Raw genomic sequence first — 6,525 nt, 5'->3', positions numbered from 1 at the left:
TCAGAGACAGAGAGTGAGAGAAAGAAGGAGACAGAGAGAGAGTGGGAGAGAGAGAGAGAGATAGAAAATAAGACAGAAAGATAGAGTGTGAGAGAGAGACAGAGACAGAGGGAGTGGGAGGGACGGAGAGAGAGAGAGAGAATGAGGGAGAGATAAAAATAAGACAGAGATTGTGAGAAAGAGAGAGGTAGAGAGAGAAATAGAGGGAAAGAGAGTGAGACAGAGAGACAGAAACAGAAAGTAAGGGAGAGGTAAAGAGAGAAAGAGTGAGACAGATGTATGAGAGAGAGAGAGACAAACAGAGATAAATAGACAGACAGAGAGGAAGAAAGAAAGAGATGGACTGAGAAAGGCAGACAGTGAGAGTGAGAGACAGACAGAGAGAGAGAGCACGTGAAAGGGAAAGATAGTGCGAGAGGCAGAGAGATAAAAAGGGAGCGAAAAAGAGCGATAGAGAGAAACAGGTACAAAGGAAATACATAAATTAGAGACAGACAAAGACAGAGAAAGAGAGACTGAGCGTGCAGAACCAACATTAACCATTTAAACGCTTCCTTGAGGATATAAACGCAATGAATCAAAACACAAAACAAAAACAATATACATTTATATAGCACCTTGAGCCTAGTAAAACATCCCAAGGTGCTTCACAGGAGCGTTATCAAATAAAATTTGACCCCAAGCCACATAAGGAGATATTAGGGGACAGGCGACCAAAAGCTCGGTCAAAGAGGTCGGTTTTAAGGAGGAGAGAGAGAGACGGAGAGGTTTAGGGAGGGAATTCCAGAGCTCCCAGGCAGCTGAAGGCACGGCCGCCAATGGTGGAGCGATGGGAATCGGGGGGGGATGGGCGAGAGGCCGGAATTGGAGGAGGGCAGAGATCTCGGAGGGTTGGAGGGGCTAGAGGGATGTGAATTTTAAAATCAAGGTGTTGGTGGACTGGGAGCTGGTGTAGGTCAGCGAGCACCCGCGGGGGGTGGGTGATAGGGGACACCATTGCTTTCAACTGACCCCATGGGATTCCACTCACAGTATGAAATGAATCAACTGAGCATCAATATGATCGAGGTACCTGTCCTGGGAGTGTTTGATGGGGTACAGTGTAGAGGGAGCTTTACTCTGTATCTAACCCCCGTGCTGTACCTGTCCTGGGAGTGTTTGATGGGGTACAGTGTAGAGGGAGCTTTACTCTGTATCTAACCCCCGTACTGTACCTGTCCTGGGAGTGTTTGATGGGGACAGTGTAGAGGGAGCTTTACTCTGTATCTAACTCCCGTGCTGTACCTGTCCTGGGAGTGTTTGATAGGGACAGTGTAGAGGGAGCTTTACTCTGTATCTAACCCCCGTGCTGTACCTGTCCTGGGAGTGTTTGATGGGGGACAGTGTAGAGGGAGCTTTACTCTGTATCTAACCCCCGTGCTGTACCTGTCCTGGGAGTATTTGATGGGACAGTGTAGAGGGAGCTTTACTCTGTATCTAACCCAGTGCTGTACCTGACCTGGGAGTATTTGATGGGACAGTGTAGAGGGAGCTTTACTCTGTATCTTTCAACTGCTATTCGACTGCCGGGGGCTTCGCGGCAACAGGATATAGTTTGCTTGCAATAGAAGGCAGGAAGCCATGCTGTTGTGACTCAATTTTGCCTCCTTAAAGGCAGCAGGGCAGCTTGTGGCTCGGTGGGGTGCCTCTCACACCCCCGTGCGGGGGTGGGGGTGGGGGGTTCAATACCCACACCCCTACACACTTCCGGGATGTTCAAGGGAGTGAAAAGCATTAGTGGAAATGGGAGCTCTTAAACTGACATTTAAATCAATTCTGAGACCAGGCACCGGAAACTGGCACTTTTTTGGATCAAGGTGACCCTGCATGTGCCCGCTGTGTACCTCTCCGCCTCTCTCTCTCTCTCACTCCTCCTTTAAGACGCTCCTTAAAACCGACCTCTTTGACCGAGCCTTTGGTCGCCCGTCCCCCTAATATCTCCTGATGTGGCTCGGGGGCGAAGTTTGTTTGATAACGCTCCTGTGAAGCACCGAGGGATGTTTTACGACATTGAAGGCGCTATATAAATGCAGTTTGTTGTCGTTGATGATGGAGATTCATGTCTGCCAAGCGAGGCTGTGTTAATTTTGCTTTGATGCTTCTCAGTCCCTTGAGGGAAGGAGTCAGGGAGGATTAGCTGTCCTCGATAAACAAGATGAAACTCTTGTTTATCAAATTGTTATGGACGGGCCTCCTTGCAAAAAAACCAACTGGGCCGTGACTGCTGTCCTTTGTATTTGAAGCTTGTCTTATTGCCGATTACTGGCACTGAGGAGACAAGGCTAAACTCTGTGGAAATGCGAGAGTGGGCAGGCTTCGTCGTTGAGTCACAGTGTGGGCTGCTCTCTTGTCTCGGAGTCAGTCGTGTGTTTGAGGCCTGCTCCAGAGGCTTCAGCGCATAATCCAGGCCGACACTCCCCAGTGCCAGGTGCTGAGGGAGTGCCGCACTGTCGGAGGTGCCGTCTTTCAGGATGAGACGTTAAACCAAGTCTGCCCTCTCAGGCGGATGTAAAAGATTCCACAGACACAACTGGAAGAGGAGTGTGGTGGGCAGGGGGGGGGGGGGGGGGGGGGGGGTGGGGGGCGGGGGGAGAAGAGTTCTCCCCGGGGTTCTGGCGCCAATATTTATCCCTCAACCAAACATCATTGGAACAGATGATCCGAGCTTAGTCACGAATGTGTTCTGCAAGCTCGCACCGAGCCTTGCTCACCGGGACATGTTGTATTTCCAAAGCGCAACAAGGCCTGTGACGTACTGGGGGAGTTGTGACAGGTACTTCCACAACACAAGTTCAGGCAGGCGGAAGGCAGAGACTGTTCCCATATCAACTCTCGGCAAATCACGTTCGACACAGAATGGACCTTGGGAGCTTCCTGCTTGATTCATAACCGTCCCCACCCAAATCCCTCGATTAGATTCCAGTCTGTAACTCACTCCCGGGTATCTGTTATTCTATATATAAACCACCCGAACCCCTCGATTAGATTCCAGTCTGTAACTCACTCCCGGGTATCTGTTATTCTATATATAAACCACCAGAACCCCTCGATTAGATTCCAGTCTGTAACTCACTCCCGGGTATCTGTTATTTTATATATAAACCACCCAAATCCCTCGATTAGATTCCAGTCTGTAACTCACTCCCGGGTATCTGTTATTCTATATATAAACCACCCCGAACCCCTCGATTAGATTCCAGTCTGTAACTCACTCCCGGGTATCTGTTATTCTATATATAAACCACCCCGAACCCCTCGATTAGATTCCAGTCTGTAACTCACTCCCGGGTATCTGTTATTCTATATATAAACCACACGAACCCCTCAATTAGATTCCAGCCTGTAACTCACTCCCGGGTATCTGTTATTCTATATATAAACCCCCAGAACCCCTCGATTAGATTCCAGTCTGTAACTCACTCCCGGGTATCTGTTATTCTATATATAAACCACCCCGAACCCCTCGATTAGATTCCAGTCTGTAACTCACTCCCGGGTATCTGTTATTCTATATATAAACCACCCCGAACCCCTCGATTAGATTCCAGTCTGCAACTCACTCCCGGGTATCTGTTATTCTATATATAAACCCCCCGAACCCCTCGATTAGATTCCAGTCTGTAACTCACTCCCGGGTATCTGCTTTCTATATATAAACCACCCGAACCCCTCGATTAGATTCCAATCTGTAACTCACTCCCGGTATCTGTTATTCTATATATAAACCCCCCGAACCCCTCGATTAGATTCCAGTCTGTAACTCACTCCCGGGTATCTGTTATTCTATATATAAACCACCCGAACCCCTCGATTAGATTCCAGTCTGTAACTCACTCCCGGGTATCTGTTATTCTATATATAAACCACCCGAACCCCTCGATTAGATTCCAGTCTGTAACTCACTCCCAGGTATCTGTTATTCTATATGTAAACCACCCCGAACCCCTCGATTAGATTCCAGTCTGTAACTCACTCCCGGGTATCTGTTATTCTATATATAAACCACCCGAACCCCTCGATTAGATTCCAGTCTGTAACTCACTCCCGGGTATCTGTTATTCTATATATAAACCCCCCGAACCCCTCGATTAGATTCCAGTCTGTAACTGACTCCCGGGTATCTGTTATTCTATATATAAACCACCCGAACCCCTCGATTAGATTCCAGTCTGTAACTCACTCCCGGGTATCTGTTATTCTATATATAAACCACCCGAACCCCTCGATTAGATTCCAGTCTGTAACTCACTCCCAGGTATCTGTTATTCTATATAGAAACCACCCCGAACCCCTGGATTAGATTCCAGTCTGTAACTCACTCCCGGGTATCTGTTATTCTATATATAAACCACCCGAACCCCTCGATTAGATTCCAGTCTGTAACTCACTCCCGGGTATCTGTTATTCTATATATAAACCACCCGAACCCCTCGATTAGATTCCAGTCTGTAACTCACTCCCGGGTATCTGTTATTCTATATATAAACCACCCGAACCCCTCGATTAGATTCCAGTCTGTAACTCACTCCCGGGTATCTGTTATTCTATATAGAAACCACCCCGAACCCCTGGATTAGATTCCAGTCTGTAACTCACTCCCGGGTATCTGTTATTCTATATATAAACCACCCGAACCCCTCGATTAGATTCCAGTCTGTAACTCACTCCCGGGTATCTGTTATTCTATATATAAACCACCCGAACCCCTCGATTAGATTCCAGTCTGTAACTCACTCCCGGGTATCTGTTATTCTATATATAAACCACCCGAACCCCTCGATTAGATTCCAGTCTGTAACTCACTCCCAGGTATCTGTTATTCTATATAGAAACCACCCCGAACCCCTGGATTAGATTCCAGTCTGTAACTCACTCCCGGGTATCTGTTATTCTATATATAAACCACCCCGAACCCCTCGATTAGATTCCAGCCTGTAACTCACTCCCGGGTATCTGTTATTCTATATATAAACCACCCGAACCCCTCGATTAGATTCCAGTCTGTAACACACTTCCGGGTATCTGTTATTCTATATATAAACCACTCGAACCCCTGGATTAGATTCCAGTCTGTAACTCACTCCCGGGTATCTGTTATTCTATATATAAACCACCCGAACCCCTCGATTAGATTCCAGTCTGTAACTCACTCCCGGGTATCTGTTATTCTATATATAAACCACCCGAACCCCTCGATTAGATTCCAGTCTGTAACTCACTCCCGGGTATCTGTTATTCTATATATAAACCACCCGAACCCCTCGATTAGATTCCAGTCTGAAACACACTCCCGGGTATCTGTTATTCTATATATAAACCACTCGAACCCCTGGATTAGATTCCAGTCTGTAACTCACTCCTGGGTATCTGTTATTCTATATATAAACCACTCGAACCCCTCCATTAGATTCCAGTCTGTAACTCACTCCCGGGTAACTGTTATTCTATATATAAACCACCCGAACCCCTCGATTAGATTCCAGTCTGTAACTCACTCCCGGGTAACTGTTATTCTATATATAAACCACCCGAACCCCTGGATTAGATTCCAGTCTGTAACTCACTCCCTGGTAACTGTTATTCTATATATAAACCACCCGAACCCCTCGATTAGATTCCAGTCTGTAACTCACTCCCGGGTATCTGTTATTCTATATATAAACCACTCGAACCCCTCCATTAGATTCCAGTCTGTAACTCACTCCCGGGTAACTGTTATTCTATATATAAACCACCCGAACCCCTCGATTAGATTCCAGTCTGTAACTCACTCCCAGGTATCTGTTATTCTATATATAAACCCCCCGAACCCCTCGATTAGATTCCAGTCTGTAACTCACTCCCGGGTATCTGTTATTCTATATATAAACCACCCCGAATCCCTCGATTAGATTCCAGTCTGTAACTCACTCCCGGGTATCTGTTATTCTATATATAAACCACCCCGAACCCCTCGATTAGATTCCAGTCTGTAACTCACTCCCGGGTATCTGTTATTCTATATATAAACCACCCGAACCCCTCCATTAGATTCCAGTCTGTAACTCACTCCCGGGTATCTGTTATTCTCCTCCAAAAGATGGCACCTCCGGCAGTGCAGCACTCCCTCAGCTTGGTCTGTTAGTATCGCCAACTGTTGCTATCACATACTAAGTGAGGAGTCCATTCGGCCCATCGTGCCTGTGCTGGCTCTTTGAAAGAGCTGTCCAATTAGTCGCACTCTCCCCCTGCTCTTTCCCTCATATTCCAGCACATTTTTCCCCTTCCAGTATTTATCCAATTGCCCCTTTTGAAAGTTACTATTGAATCTGCTTCCACCGCCCTTTCAGGCAGCGCGTTCCAGATCACAACAACTGGCTGTGTTAAAGACATAATTCCCCTCATCTCCCCGCTCTGGTTATTAATATTGGAGTTGGAATTGAAAAGCATTTCCTGTCACGACGGTTGCTATGAGTGGGAAGCATTTCCCAGTGGACTAACTGTTAA

The sequence above is a fragment of the Heterodontus francisci genome, chromosome 46, assembly GCF_036365525.1.
Source record: "Heterodontus francisci isolate sHetFra1 chromosome 46, sHetFra1.hap1, whole genome shotgun sequence".
Taxonomy (NCBI): Eukaryota; Metazoa; Chordata; class Chondrichthyes; order Heterodontiformes; family Heterodontidae; genus Heterodontus; species Heterodontus francisci.
The sequence above is the reverse complement of the archived record's forward strand: the minus strand, read 5'-3'. Positions refer to the sequence as shown.